General features: G+C 45.2%; 1 protein-coding gene across 17 annotated transcripts in view; it reads right to left on the reverse strand.

Annotated features, from left to right (window-relative positions):
• The window catches only part of PARD3 (par-3 family cell polarity regulator), a 919,963-nt gene that overhangs the window by 538,428 nt on the left and 365,582 nt on the right, over positions 1–15,953 (reverse strand). The window lies entirely within an intron of this gene.

Genomic DNA, 15,953 nt, shown 5'->3' on the forward strand with positions numbered 1-15,953 from the left:
CGTGTATAGATGCCGTGCGCATGCGTGTGGCATCCATTCACGCATTGGGAGAGAGCTGGGGGAAGCCCAGCACCGACGGAGGTGCTGGGCACGCCCCCAACAGTGACATCGCCGGCTACAGACGCTCTCTATAGTAGCGTCTGTGGGCCGCACCGCCCCCTAAAATGACGTAGGTGTGGCCACGCCCCCTAATTTGCGTGGCCACGCCCCCGGGGCAAATATGCCCCCGGAGTCCGGCGTCCTGCCCCTTTTCACTCTTAGAGTGAACACTATACTGGATTAATGTTAATCAATATCAGCTTGGTGGTAATATGTTAGTTTATGTGTGATATTGGCCCCAGATTACAGGTTGAGTATCCCTTATCCAAAATGCTTGGGACCAGAGGTATTTTGGATATCGGATTTTTCCGTATTTTGGAATAATTGCATACCATAATGAGATCATGGCGATGGGACCCAAGTCTAAGCACAGAATGCATTTATGTTTCATATACACCTTATACACACAGACTGAAGGTAATTTTAGCCAATATTTGTAATAACTTTGTGCATTAAACAAAGTGTGGGTACATTCACACAATTCATTTATGTTTCATATACACCTTATACACACAGCTTGAAGGTCATTTAATACAATATTTTTAATAACTTCGTGTATTAAACAAGGGCCAATATTTACTAAAAAAAATCGAGTTTGCCCGATTTGTGTTTTTTTTTCTAAGTCCCAATCCGGGAATTCACTAAGCACCAATCTCAGCAGTGTTTGGACTATTCGCAATGGTTTGAATGACAACGTTCACAAATACGAATGAATAGACCATCGGTCAAACGCGGCTGTTATTTCATAGAATACGGGCATTCACTATTCATTCGTATTTGGGTGTTAGTTTCTGAGTGCTCAAGTGCTGGTCTGTTTTTTTTCGATTCGTTAAAAAAAGCAGCAATAAAATAGACCTGCTTTTTCCAGTCGAGTTTGGATAACCATGCACGGATCAGTGAGATCTGTGCATGGTTATCTATGGGAAAGGGTCTGTTTAGTGTAAAAACGGGGAAAAAAATTGCGTGGGGTCCCCCCCTCCTAAGCATAACCAGCCTCGGGCTCTTTGAGCCGGTCCTGGTTGAAAAATATGGGGGGGGAAATGACTGGGGTTCCCCCATATTTAATCAACCAGCACTGGGCTCTGCGCCTGGTCCTGGTTCCAAAAATACGGGGGACAAAAAGCGTAGGGGTCCCCCGTATTTCTGAAACCAGCACCGGGCTCCACTAGCTGGGGAGATAATGCCACAGCCAGGGGACACTTTGATATCGGTCCCTGCGGCCGTGCCATTAAAACCCCAACTAGTCACCACTGGCTGGGGTACCCTGGAGGAGTGGGGACCCCTTCAATCAAGGGGTCCCCCTCCTCCAGCCACCCAAGGGCCAGGGGTGAAGTCCGAGGCTGTCTTCCCCCATCCAAGGGCGGCGGATGGGGGGCTGATAGCCTTGTGTGAAATTGTGAATATTGTTTTTAGTAGCAGTAGAACTTTGCGGTCAGCGGTTGACCGCTGACCGCAAAGTTCCCACCATTGGCTACAATGGAGCGCATAGGCGCTACATTGTATCACTGCCGTGTGCTGCCTGACAGACACTACGGGAGCACACAGCCAATCAGGAGGGTGCCACGACGTGGCGCTCCCTGATTGGCTAAAGGGACCCTCTTTGACAGGAGTCAGGGGGGGTCCTGGCAGTCGGGGATAGGGGTCCCATGTGCGTGGTCGGGTTTCCGTTTTATTTTTTTGCCAAGTACGTGGATTATTCAAAGGTCGGATTCTTCACTGGATTATGTGAGTATAATTTTTTTCACAGGTACCCCTAGGATTCTACATGGAGAAGAGGACCGAGCCTCGTGGGAACATAGGTAAGTATGTGTGTATGTTGGTGTGCATGTATGTAATAAAGTTGTACTGTCACGGTGTGTGTGTCCTGTTTTTATTGGGGTATTTTTTTAGTAGTAGTACTACAGGTACCAGTGGGCCCGGTTTTCCACCGCATGCTGGTACTTGTGGTTCTCCAAGTACCAGCTTGAGGGGGAGGCTTGCTGGGACTTGTAGTACTGCTACTATAAACAATATTCACAATTTCACACAAGGCTATCAGCCCCCCATCCGCCGCTCTTGGATGGGGGGACAGCCTCGGGCTTCACCCCTGGCCCTTGGGTGGCTGGAGGGGGGGTACCCCTTGATTGAAGGGGTCCCCACTCCTCCAGGGTACCCCGGCCAGGGGTGACTAGTTGGGGTATTAATGGCACGGCCGCAGGGACCGATATCAAAGTGTCCCCCGGCTGTGGCATTATCTCCCCAGCTAGTGGAGCCCGGTGCTGGTTTCAGAAATACGGGGGACCCCTACGCTTTTTGTCCCCCGTATTTTTGGAACCAGGACCAGGCGCAGAGCCCGGTGCTGGTTGATTAAATATGGGGGGACCCCTGTCATTTTTCTCCCCCATATTTTTTCAACCAGGACCGGCTCAAAGAGCTCGAGGCTGGTTGTGCTTAGGAAGGGGGGACCCCACGCAATTTTTTCAGATTTTTAAACACTTTAATCAACTTTTTAAGGTACACAATGAAGCCCTGCACGGATCTCACAGATCCGGCCGGGATTCCTTGTGTTTTGTCAGGCAGTGTTTTACTCATCACTCCCGTAAAACACTGCCTGATATTACGAATCACATCGACATCGGAAAAAACGATTGTGTAAAACTCGGCAGCTTAGTGAATCCGGCCGGGTATCAGGATTCAAAAAGTTGCAGTAAAATGCACCCGATAACATTCGAGTTCAAACACCCTTCAAAACGGCCAAAACATGAATCTTTGTAAATATACCCCAAAGTTTGTGTACATTGAGCCATCAGAAAACAAAGGTTTCACTATATCACTCTCACTGAAAAAATTCTGTATTTCGGAATATTTGGATATGGGATACTCAACCTGTATTAAACGTTTATATTGTATCATTACCTTGAGAAAACCCAAATTATGTTAATACCACTGGGAAAACTAGCAACAATAAAGCATAAAGAACAAGTAGCAATTACACCAGAATTTATATTAAGGCAGCTCACTACCAGTGCAGGACACAGAATAATAGCAATACGAACAGTACAATTTCATATTAGAACACAAAAGAAGTATAAAGCCACTAACTGTTCTACACGTTCTTCGCATGGAAGTGTCTCATTTTCCTGGTTGTAAATGAGTGTCTGGTAAATCTATAGAGATGTAAATCTGAGATGTCTTAATGTAAGTAAATATTAATCCATGGTTCTGGCGTTACCAGAGGAGCAACCGTACCAGATACAGTAAAAAGTGACAGGACCATTTTTGTAGTTTATTAAATTCTACACACTGGAGGTACAATCCAAATTTTTTTCCAATTGTCCATTTGGGTGTTATTGTTCACGCAACGCAAGCCACGCATCGCTAATGATGTCATTATGTCAACCCCCTTTTCATCCCCTTAGGGGAGGTTTATTAAAATTCTATTGATGTAGTTTTCCTATTTCTCACCTGCAAAACATCTATGTTACATTTCAACTTCCTACCATATCGAGAAGTAAAAGAATTAGTGATGAGTCAGTGAGTAAGGGCTTTCGCATTTATAAAGATAGATTAATAGTCTAAAAGTTCAAAGGTTAAGACAAACATAAGCTTCACAAGATGTGGCAGGTTTGATAGAAAAGGTACAAATGTGAGTTGGGGTACACGTAATATGAGAGCATCTGGATGACAACAATAATCATAGCCCATAGAACAAATGGAGAGCCTAAATTCCAGGCATTTCCTACAGCAGCCTGTATTTGGCCACCTTTAAATGGACTACAGCCAGAACTAGCACATTGTCAAACTGTGCTAAATTTAAAAAAAAAAAAAGGTTGAATTTGACATTATGTAAGTAGTCAACAGCCTCATTTATTATCACTTTCACTCTCGCTGTAGAAAGTCATTCTCAATCGTGTGCTGACGGCGGAGGCCACTAAGATGTATGCACATCTCTTGGATCTATAAAGGGCAACACCAATGTCAGAAGAGCCTCACAACCAAATCTGTCCCTCTCAAAGTTAAAAGTCTTAGAACGGTGGAGTGAGTAAAATTCAAAGCATTTGCGTTTACTGCACATGCTGGACACAAAAAAAAAAAAAAAATGCTCAGTACAGTAATAGCAATTTACCCAGAAACCAATGTACAACAGAAAGGAACCTAAAGGTCCATCTACTCCTTTTTTAAATTACCTTCCAGTCTTCTCCTTTTTCCTAAACCTGGGAGACCCTAAAATGGGTAAGAAAGGGTAGAGAAGTCAGAAAAAAAAGGAGGACAGAGGAGTAGGGTGTCCCGGCAGTAACAAATACAACATCTATCGACCTAACGTGTGGCAACTAGTCTAACAAACAGTAATACCTTATAGTATAACTTGAACAAGAACCTGCATAAAAACACCGCACCGAGGCGGGCGTCCAGTATCCCATATGGACTACAAGAAAATAATTTACCGGTAGGTAATTAAAATCCTATTTTCTCTAACATCCATATGGGATAGTGGGGTCATTCCTTAATACAATGGGGATGTCCCAAAGCTTCCAGAACAGGCGGGAACGTGCAAAGACGTCTGCAACATCGCCTGACCAAACTGGGTATCCTCTTTGCCCAGGGTATCAAACTTGTAGAACTTTCGAAACGTATTCTTCCCCGACCAGGTAGCCGCTCGGCAAAGTTGTAAGGCCGAGACTCCTCTGGCAGCCGCCCAGGAAGATCCCAAGCCGCCCAGGAAGATCCCGCCGCTCTTGTAGAGTGGGCTTTCAGAGACGTAGGCACCGGTAATGATGCCGACACATACGCTTGTTGAATGGTCATCCGAATCAAACGAGCAATAGACTGCTTTGACGCAGGGCAACCTTCTTTTGCATCGTAAAGCACAAAGAGGCCATCAGTCTTCCTAGTCCGAGCTGTTCTTTTGACGTAGGTCATCAAGGCACCAATAGCATCCAGCGATTCTGGGATGTCAGGATTCCCTGAACTAGACAGAACCACGATAGCTTGATTGAGGTGGAATGCCGAGACCACCTTCGGCAGGAACTTTTGCCGTGTTCTGAGCTCTACTCTATCCTCGTGGAAAATCAGATAAGGACTCTTACACGACAAGGCCCCCAAGTCTTAAACACGCCTGGCAGATGCCAGGGCCAGTAACATTACAGTCTTCCAAGTAAGGTACTTGTCTTCCACTGATGTCAGAGGTTCGAACCATGATGACTGTAGGAAATTCAACACAACATCAAGCTCCCATGGTGCTGTCGGAGGCACAAAGGGAGGTTGTATATGTAGTACCCCTTGTAGAAAGGTCGGCACTTCAGGCAGAACTGCCAATTTTTTCTGGAAGAATAGTGATAAGGCCGAAATCTGAACTTTTAGAGATCCCAGACGCAGGCCCAAATCCACGCCAGCCTGTAAAAAAACCGCAGGAAGCGTCCTAGTTTAAAATCCGCAGGTGGAAGTCTCTCCTTCTCACACCAGGATATGTATCTCCTCTAGATAGTAATGTGACGATGTCACCGGTTTCCGCGCCTGGAATACAGTGGATATTACTTCATTGTCCAGGCCCTTTTGTGCTAGGATCTGCCGCTCAACCACCAAGTCGTCAAACGAAGACGCCGTAAGTCCGGGTAGACGAACGATCCTCTCTTCAAGGTAGAGGCCAAGGATCCTCGACCAACATGTCCAGAATATCCGCGTACCATGTCCTTCGAGGTCAATCTGGGGCCACCAGGATCGCATCTGCTCTTTGACTTCTGATTCTCTTTAACACCCTTGGGATTAACGGAATTGGAGGGAACAGATACACCAGTCGATAGGACCACCTGGTTGTCATCCAATGCCACTGCCTGAGGGTCCCTGGTTCTCGAGCAATATCGGCTGAGCTTCTTGTTGAGCCGAGATGCCATTAGGTCGATCTATGGATGACCCCACAGAGCCACAATCTGATTGAACACTTGTTCGTTGAGTCCCCATTCCCCGGGATGGAGGTCGTGACGACTGAGGAAGTCCACTTCCCATTTGTCCATGCCCGGAATGAAGATGGCTGAAACAGCCCTTGCGTGTTTTTCCGTCCAGGAGTGTATCTTGGATACTTATCTCATGCAAGCTCTGCTTTTTGTTCCACCTTGATGATTGATGTATGCCACCATCGTCGCGTTGTCCGACTGGACCTGGATGGCCTGGTTCCGAAGTAGAGAATAGGCCTGAAGCAGAGCGTTGTACACAGCCCGCAACTCCAGAATGTTGATAGGAAGCTGGGCTTCCAGCAAAGTCCACCGGCCCCGAAACTGGACTTCTTGGGTCACTGCTCCCCATCCCTTCAGACTTGCGTCTGTCATGAGGAGGATCCAATCCTGAATCCCGAAGCTCCGTCCGGCAAAAAGGTTTGGAGAATACAACCACATCCTAGCTTGTGGTGAAAAACGTATGATTCGATGCATATGTAGGTGTGAGCCTGACCACTTGTTCAATACATCCAGCTGAAAGGTCCTGGCATGCAACCTTCCGTATTGTATCGCCTCGTATGAGGCCACCATCTTGCCCAGCAAGCGGATGCAAAGATGGACCGAAATCCAAGTGGTCACAGAACATCTCTGACCAAGTCCTGGAGGGTTGTCACCTTTTCCTCCGGGAGGAACACATTCAGTTCCACTGTATCCAGGATCATTCCCAGAAACTAGAGTCGTTGAGATGGTAACAAACGGGACTTCTGTAAATTCAGGATCCATCCGTGATGCGAAAGCACCTGAATAGTGCGGTTGACTCCAAGCACTAGAAGCTCCTCTGATCTCGCCTTTATCAGGAGGTCATCCAGATAAGGAACCACGTTGACTCTCCAAGTCCTGAGTAGGAGAATCATCTCCGCCATCACCTTTGTGAATACCCGCGGAGCCGTGGACAGTCCGAACGGCAACACCCGGAACTAATAGTGGTCGTCTTGTAAAGCGAACCTTAGGTAAGCCTGATGAGGCGTCCAAATTGTTATTTGGAGATACGCGTCCTTTACATCCAAGGACGCCAGAAACTCTTTTTTTTCTCTAAATCGCGGATCACTGCTTTTAGGGATTCCATCTTGAACTTGAAAACCTTTAGATAAGGGTTTAGTGAATTAAAATTCAGGATGGGTTTTACCGAGCAGTCCGGCTTTGGTACCACAAACAGGTATGAATAATAACCCTGACCCTGTTGTTGGATTGGTACTGGAGCAATCACTTGGGACTGGACCACTTTCTTTATGGCCTGTTGTAGGACAATCTGAAAGTCTTCCGAGGCTGGCAAGCCCGATCGAGAAAAATAGTTGGGGAGGAGCTGTGTCGAACTCCAGCCTGTAACCGTGAGAAATAAGATCCCTGACCCAGGAATTTTGGCAAGAGTCTTCCAACACTTGGCTGAAGTGAAGTAAATGCGCTCCCACCTCGAGTGTCTCTCGGGGAGGGGGAACACCGTCATGCTGAGATATTGGAAGCCGCTGAACCGGTGCTCTGCTCCTGAGATCCTGTAGTCGCTGACTTCTTAATCTCATCTCTGGTGCCTCTAACTGCAATGGAGGATCCCCTCGCTCTTGACCGAAACCTGGCAGACCGAAAGGACTGCTGCGACGGTCCTGGAAAAGAACGCCTAACCTGTGGGGTTCCAGACTGAAAGTGGATTTCCCTGCCGTAAGCCTTGGAAATCCAGTCATCCAACTCACTTCCAAACAACCTTTCACCTGAGAAGGGAAGGAATTCCATACTGCGCTTCGAATCCGCGTCCGCAATCCACTGACGCAGCCATAGTGCCCTATGGGCTGACACTGCCATGGCAGTATTACTCTCATCGATAGCTCTTAGCTCTTTCTGCGCTTCGCACAGCACCCGAGCGGTATCCTGGATTTGTTTGAGCAATACGCCCACTCGCGATAGTGACATGTCACCTAAAAGGCCCTCCTGAACCTGCGTTGCCCAGGTATATATAGCCTTTGACATCCAGCAACTAGCTAGGTTTGGGCACCGAGATGCCCCGCTCGCTGTGTACATAGACTTAAGCGTAGCCTCTATTTTCTATCCCCCACATCTTTTAGCGTCGATGCACCTGGGACAGGGAGCACCACCTTCTTTGACAGGCATGCGACTGAGGCATCCACTATCGGGGGGCTCTCCCACACCTTCCTCCCTGACGGTTCAAAGGGAAAAGCAGATATGAACCGTTTTGACACCTGAAATTTTTTCTCAAGGATTTTGCCAGGCTATCTTAAATGTGTCCTCTAAATCCTTTGACTCAGGAAAATACATTTTTGCCTTTATCTGTAACATAAAAAAGGGATACACTTCCATAGGGTCTTTCCAATACCTCTCTTATAGCAGTAAATAAAGGCTCCGTGCCCTGTGACAAGGACTGGGACTCCGTAAGCAAGCATGGATCCCCTCCCACCCCTTCTTCCTCAGAAACTGAGGTAATGACTGACAAACCACGCTTACGCGTTTGTCCCGGGGAAGGGGTAAATTTATCCATCCTGGCAGACAGGTCATTTAGGGAATGTTGCATCTTCTGCATCTGTTGCGCATTGACAGAAAATGGTGAGGACATTTTGTCTATCATGGATTTTATATTATTAAACCATGGTGGTTCTTGCGACTCCCCTGCAGAAATCTCAGTAAGCGAATGGGACATGCATTGCTCACATGTGACCTGTGAGGTAGACATGGGAGTGAATTTTGCACTGCAAACCATGCAAGTAAGCTTTTTGACCATGTTGCAAAAAGTGTACACCCACACACAAACACACTTATGCAGGTACTGCAACACCTCAGTGGTATGTGTATGGGAACCCAGAGGAATGGAGACCAGCACACCAGGAAAACCTAGCAACCCCAGTGAGAGCGTTGGCTGCTGTGTTTGTTTATGAGAGCTCTAAATTATATAAAGGCACTATCATCAGAGCTGTTTATATGCTGCCAACTCTGCTTAACCCCTCCACACTGAGGAGAAACAGGAAGGTGCCAGCAGAGCTCCTGGTCCAGCTCTGAGTCAAGCTCTGCCCCCTAATGGCGGCCGAAGCTTCTGTATATGATTGTACTGGCTATTTCCAACTTTTTACTGTATGAAAGTCCCCCTGGTGGTCCAGTAGCTATCACCTACATGCCAGTGAAGCGGAGGGGCCGGGGGATGTTAGAGAAATGATATTTAAACCCCTAAAGTATCATCTTTCTATCTTTTCTCCTATTATGTACGGATGGCGGTCATTAGGTCGACATGAGTTAAATATACACCCATTATGTACATCTCTTCTGAGAAGTCTTGATATTGAAGGGGGTATTCAATTAGCCGCAGTAATTTACCACAGCTAATTGGTCTGCCAGGGGCTATCCAAGTAGCCCCGATGCGGCACGCTTCTCCCCCCCCCCCCCCCTTCCCCCACTGCTGGCATTTATAGCAAATTCTGCTTCTTGTGTCTCGCATAATCCGCAACAAATACCCTTAGACCAGCATTAAGTGCCGCGATAACACACAGGACCTATGTATTTTCCTGCAAAAAACTTTATTGGATAGGGGATTAAAAAAAAGATGCGAGAAACACCCATTTTTCGCACGCGCGTCACTATCGCAGGTAAATGGATACCACACTTAATAGCCCTTCTCAGACTTTATTTTTGTTTACCAATGTCTTATTTCTTAACACTACTTTTTATAGTGCACACATTACACAGCAACTGTCTTTGGGGTATATGCAATTAGCGGCAAATCGCGGCAATTTTTCGCCCGTTTTTTTATTCGACACAATTCGACCGTCGAATTCCGGCAAGTGGGTGCCGAAATTTACCATATTCAATAAATAACGGATTCGACAGTCCCGCTATCGATAAACGGCCGATTTGACGGATTTTGATCCGATTTTTTTTTAAACGGGGGAAAACAGTAAAAAACCCGGAAAAAAATTGCGTGGGGTCCCCCCTCCAAAGCATAACCAGCCTCGGGCTCTTCGAGACGGTCCTGGTTCTAAAAATCCGGGGGGGGGGGGGGAAATGACAGGGGATCCCCCGTATTTTTAAAACCAGCACCGGGCTCTGCGCCTGGTGCAAAAAATACGGGGGACAAAAAGAGTAGGGGTCCCCCGTATTTTTTACACCAGCATCGGGCTCCACTAGCTGGACAGATAATGCCACAGCCGGGGGTCACTTTTATACAGCGCCCTGCGGCCGTGGCATTAAATATCCAACTAGTCACCCCTGGCCGGGGTACCCTGGGGGAGTGGGGACCCCTTCAATCAAGGGGTGTCCCCCCCAGCCACCCAAGGGCCAGGGGTGAAGCCCGAGGCTGTCCCCCCCATCCAAGGGCTGCGGATGGGGGGCTGATAGCCTTGAGAAATTTGAAAGAATATTGTTTTTTCCAGTAGTACTACAACTCCCAGCAAGCCTCCCCCGCAAGCTGGTACTTGGAGAACCACAAATACCAGCATGCGGGAGAAAAACGGGCCCGCTGGTACCTGTAGTTCTACTGGAAAAAAATACACAAATAAAAACAGGAGACCCACACTGTGAAAGTAAAACTTTATTTCATACATGCCGACACATACAAGCTTACCTATGTTGACCCGCCGACTGCCACGCCCCCCTAGTCACTGAAGAATCCGGGGTACCTGTGAAAAAAATTATACTCACCTCAATCCAGTGTCCGGATCTTTTAAAATAATCCTCGTACTTGGCAAAAAAAAAAAAACGAACACCCGAACCAAACGGACTGAAAGGGGTCCCATGTTTACACATGGGACCCCTTTCCCCGAATGCCGGGACCCCACGTGACTGCTGTCACAGAAAGGTCTCTTCAGCCAATCAGCGAGCGCAACGTCCTGGCACTCTGCTGATTGGCTGTATGCGCGTCTGAGCTGTCAGACAGCGCATCGCAAAGCCTCTCCATTATATTCAATGGTGGGAACTTTGCGTCAGCGGTGAGGTCACCCGCGGTCAGCGGCTGACCGCGGGTAACCCCACCGCTACCCGCAAAGTTCCCACCATTGAAATTAATGGAGGGAGCTGTGCGATGCGCTGTCTGACAGCAGACGCGCATACAGCCAATCAGCAGAGTGCCAGGACGTTGCGCTCGCTGATTGGCTGAAGGGACCTTTCTGTGACAGCAGTCACGTGGGGTCCCGGCATTCGTGGAAAGGGGTCCCATGTGTAAACGTGGGACCCCTTTCAGTCCGTTTGGTCCGGGTGTTCGTTTTTTTTTTTTTTTGCCAAGTACGTGGATTATAACCTGGACACTGGATCAGGTGAGTATAATTTTATTCACAGGTACACGTGGATTCTACTTGGACAAGTGGACAGAGGTCGGCGTGTGAACATAGGTAAGTATGTGTGTGTCGACATGTGTGTAATAAAGTTTTACTATCACGGTGTGCGTGTCCTGTTTTTATTTGGGTATTTTTTTCCAGTAGAACTACAGTTACCAGCGGGCCCGTTTTTCTCCCGCATGCTGGTACTTGTGGTTCTCCAAGTACCAGCTTGCGGGGGAGGCTTGCTGGGACTTGTAGTACTACTGAAAAAAACAATATTCTTACACTTTTCTCAAGGCTATCAGCCCCCCATCCGCAGCCCTTGGATGGGGGGGGGGGGATAGCCTCGGGCTTCACCCCTAGCCCTTGGGTGGCTGGGGCGGGACCCCTTGATTGAAGGGGTCCCCACTCCCCCAGGGCACCCCGGCCAGGGGTGACTAGTTGGGTATTTAATGCCACGGCCGCAGGGCGCTGTATAAAAGTGACCCCCGGCTGTGGCATTATCTACCCAGCTAGAGGAGCCCGATGCTGGTGTAAAAAATACGGGGGACTCCTACTCTTTTTGTCCCCCGTATTTTTTGCACCAGCACCAGGCGCAGAGCCCGGTGCTGGTTTTAAAAATACGGGGGATCCCCTGTCATTTTTCCCCCCCGGATTTTTAGAACCAGGACCGACTCGAAGAGCCCGAGGCTGGTTATGCTTTGGAGGGGGGACCCCACGCTATTTTTTTTCGGGATTTTACCATTCCATTTAAAAAAAAAATAATAATTTTTAAAAATATATAAATAATACTTGTGCCTCCAAAATAGACAAACCAATTACCTAATCCCTTCTAATATAAATAGATATGCTATTACCAATAAAAAAAACACCAAAAAAAAACATGTTTTAAATTTTTTTTATTAGATTCCCCCACCAAAGTGTGGCGGATTGAAAATGACGAATTTACTGTCTAAAAGCACTGTTGTCGAATTTCCAAACTTAAATTGAATATACTTTTGGCGAATTGCCGCATTTGTACCATTGCAGAAATGTCGAATTTGACAAATGTCGAATTTCAAAAAGTCGAATTTTGAAAGTCCGTTTTTTGGACGGAAAGTACTGAATTGCATTGTCGATTTTTTTTTTTGGGCGAAAAAGTCCAGTTTTTCGACAATTTCGGGAATTCGACCGCAATTGCATATACCCCTTTATCTCTTAAATGCATTTTAGTAGTTATGGAAACTTTCTCCTCATTTTGCTTTGACGGGTATATCTGGCACAAACCTCTGCTGCCTTTAATAAAACATTATTTTGTTTATTCCACGGCCCCTGTTCTGCTCCTATTTATTCCCACTGTCAGAGACCCACAAAAAGGATTTCACATTTGATTAAAGCCCTATCCAACAATTCTTAGACAATAAATGCACAATAAATTATGAAATATTAATATCCTAGAAGACTATGCAAGATATGACAAATAAAATCATATGGGATAGCATGAATGGCAAGTTATGGACTTCTATTCTATTCCATAAATCAGTGATAAAGAGGAGACATGCTTTGTACTGAACATAAAAGCATCAGCTACAATGCTACAAAAACACAACAGATGGGAAAGACGTCTCATACTTTTAAATTTATATCATCAGTCTGTAATCCTGACATGACAGAAAATATAATAACCGCAAAGAGCTCGGATATCTCTGACATTTACGATCAAATCCCTCTGGGATTCAGTCTGATTGGATGATATACAGCCCAGGCCACAAGGACCAAGCTACATAATGAAGTAAGCAGGTATTGAAGACCTCGCCTTGGCTCTCCAACCTAAGATCACATCTATTAGATTAGGGTCTGCTAGGAGGAAAGGCTGGTGAGTGACCACTTAAACAAAGTGCCAATATCTCCTCTTTATAAAAAAAAAAAAGAGAGAAAGAAAGAAGCTGAAGATGTGCTTCACAATGGAGGGGGTTTCCAGGACTGCACATGGCTGTGCTTCAGAAATCTGCTTCAATGACAATATGGATCATTGAAATTCGGAGAACAGAATCTATTTGGAATATTTTACAGGAGGGATTATTAAGCATTAAAATATGCCAATATGAACAGAAGAGCAGTTTAGCAAGACTTCCACTTTTGTGTCTTTTATAAATAACCAATCACAAGATAGTGGATTGGTGTGTTTCCCTCCCATGGAGAGCCCATCTACTGAATGCAAATAAAAAGATACAGGTACTGTAGGGACCTCTGCCGGTCAGATATAGTAAAGCTCTGCATGTGCTGGTGAAGGATAGGTCATGTACTGATTGCTTGATCTTTGGCTCATCCAATCAGTACCTGTTATTTCAAATGTGTTTTGTACGCATCTTCTGGAACATAGGCATCATTCAGGTTTGCAAGCAAAGCAAACAACTGGTCAAAACCATGTTGCACTGTAGGTGGGGTGTGCAGAGAGATTTAGATTTGGGTGGGGTGTGTTCAAACTGAAAATTAATTGCAGTGTAAAAATAAAGCTGCCCACTATGTGTGGGCTACATGCCAAAAGCAGCTAGTATTTGCCCTGCACATAAACAAAATAATCCACACAAACATAAATCTCTATCCACTTGTTACATCTGCCCTTCCTGCAGTGCAACATGGTTTTGACCATTTGTGTGCTTTTTTGCTATGCTTACAAAAACCAGAATCAGGTCTATAGTCACATATTAATGGTGTTAAATGTCCAATATCATCTAATTCACTTCAAACCTGTACATATAGAACCATAAGACCATACAACACTATGCATATTTAGATAGCTGGGGAATTTACAGTAAAGTGAAGCTGTTTTTAAGTGAAAGCCACCTGAATAGCACATAGTGGTGCACAATTGTGGCTAAGAGAATGGCTAAAAAGGGATACCTAGCATTAGTTATCAGAGATACTATTTTTTGGAGTTGCAGACACATGCAGCTTGCAAATTCTCATAAAATATACTGTAAGACCTTGTTTAATAGCCTGTGAGTGGAATTCTGCAAGTTAGCTTGTATTTGTAAAGGAGGAATAATTTAAAAAGCAATACCAACCTGGTTTTGCCTTACAATTGATACCTTTAAAAAATATGGGATAGCGTGCCAGAATCATGCCTGTGCCTGCAATTCACGGCCTATTAAATAAGGGCCATAGTGTATATCACCCCGGGAGCCATGAGTTACGGCTTAATATGGCAGAATTTAAAGGGCGACAGATCATCCATTTTACATGCATAGCAAAGAATGCATTTTATTTAGTAGTAGTATACGTTTGTTTTATATAAATTAGATGTAGCAATGTTCCTGGGATGGTTGCAGTGATGTGAGGCAGAGCCTTTCCTGTCATACTAACGTATATGCCAAAGTTTTTACTATATACAGAATATGAAACATACAAAGAATATAATATAAAGATTTTCTTTGTATTATTCTAATAAATGTTATAGTCAAAACTCTGCAGTAAAAAGTTTATGGCAGGGGAGGTCTAGCTTTTCTGCACATTTCTGATCAAAACTCACCAAATTTCCAGGGGTTTACACCTCTGCACTTTTGTATAATGACCACATGAACTCTTTGGCTCATACAGTTTACTGTGTGTAAATCGAGCTCTGGTACAAGCCAGTACAGTACCTCCTGAGCCATTTACCTCATCACACGTCCTTGGATGGTTTTACACAGGATGCACCAAATTAGCGATACCTTTATACCATTAATTCCCTGTGTGCCCACCCACAGATCCAGAGGAGATTATTAGTCCCATCCACCACTGTGGCTTCAAGTAATTATAAAATCTATAATTAAGTTATTAAGTGTATTTGAATATATGTAAATCTGTCCTGTTCGATGTCCCATGTAAAATGTCATTTGGCTGTATGTTTCATCCACTATGTACAGAGATAAGCAACCCTTGAGGCGCCTTATAAAGAGAATAATGATGGTGATAAATAAGAAATAATTAATTCATGCAATAATACTTAATAAAAAGCTCCCCAACCCCTGTCCAGCCAAACCCTCTGAGTTCCAGCAGAGCCAACTGCAGACCATGGTCACATAAGTTGACAAGCATGGCACTGCATTTACTGCGCTGCGCCAGGCATTGGTAAATTATCCCTGTTTTTGTTTAGAACTAGTGAAATTATTTCCTCTTGAATAGAGAGTTCATATAATCCAGACTATAGTCACCACCAATTGATGCAGAAACTACTATTACAAGCCACTCTACAAGGCACACATCAGCAATAATGCCATCCGAATATTAGGGGTGTATATGAATAAACAAGGGAAAAAGTAAAACTTTCATTCAATGTGTCTCAGACATAACTCACATGTAAAACTTCATCTAAAAACAAAGACATGAACAAATTGAGGTCTTTCTTCATTCAAACCAATTTATATTCTAATTTTTGTGTTTTCCAGCTCCATTTCAGCCCATGACAAGTTAATCTGTTGTACACTAGTTAATGCAATAGAGCGCTTAAATGTCTGGCCGCGTTGTAGGATGAGCTTTTTATCACTGTACTCTGCATCTCACATTTCAGGGATTCCAGGAGAAAAACAGTGGAAAAGAAATTAAGGGAGATATCAAAGAAAGGATCTTTAATTATTAAACCCTGAGAAGCAGTGCGTGTGGGAATAAGGCAATGTCA

This window comes from Pseudophryne corroboree, chromosome 5, assembly GCF_028390025.1.
Source record: "Pseudophryne corroboree isolate aPseCor3 chromosome 5, aPseCor3.hap2, whole genome shotgun sequence".
In the NCBI taxonomy this organism is placed as follows: domain Eukaryota; kingdom Metazoa; phylum Chordata; class Amphibia; order Anura; family Myobatrachidae; genus Pseudophryne; species Pseudophryne corroboree.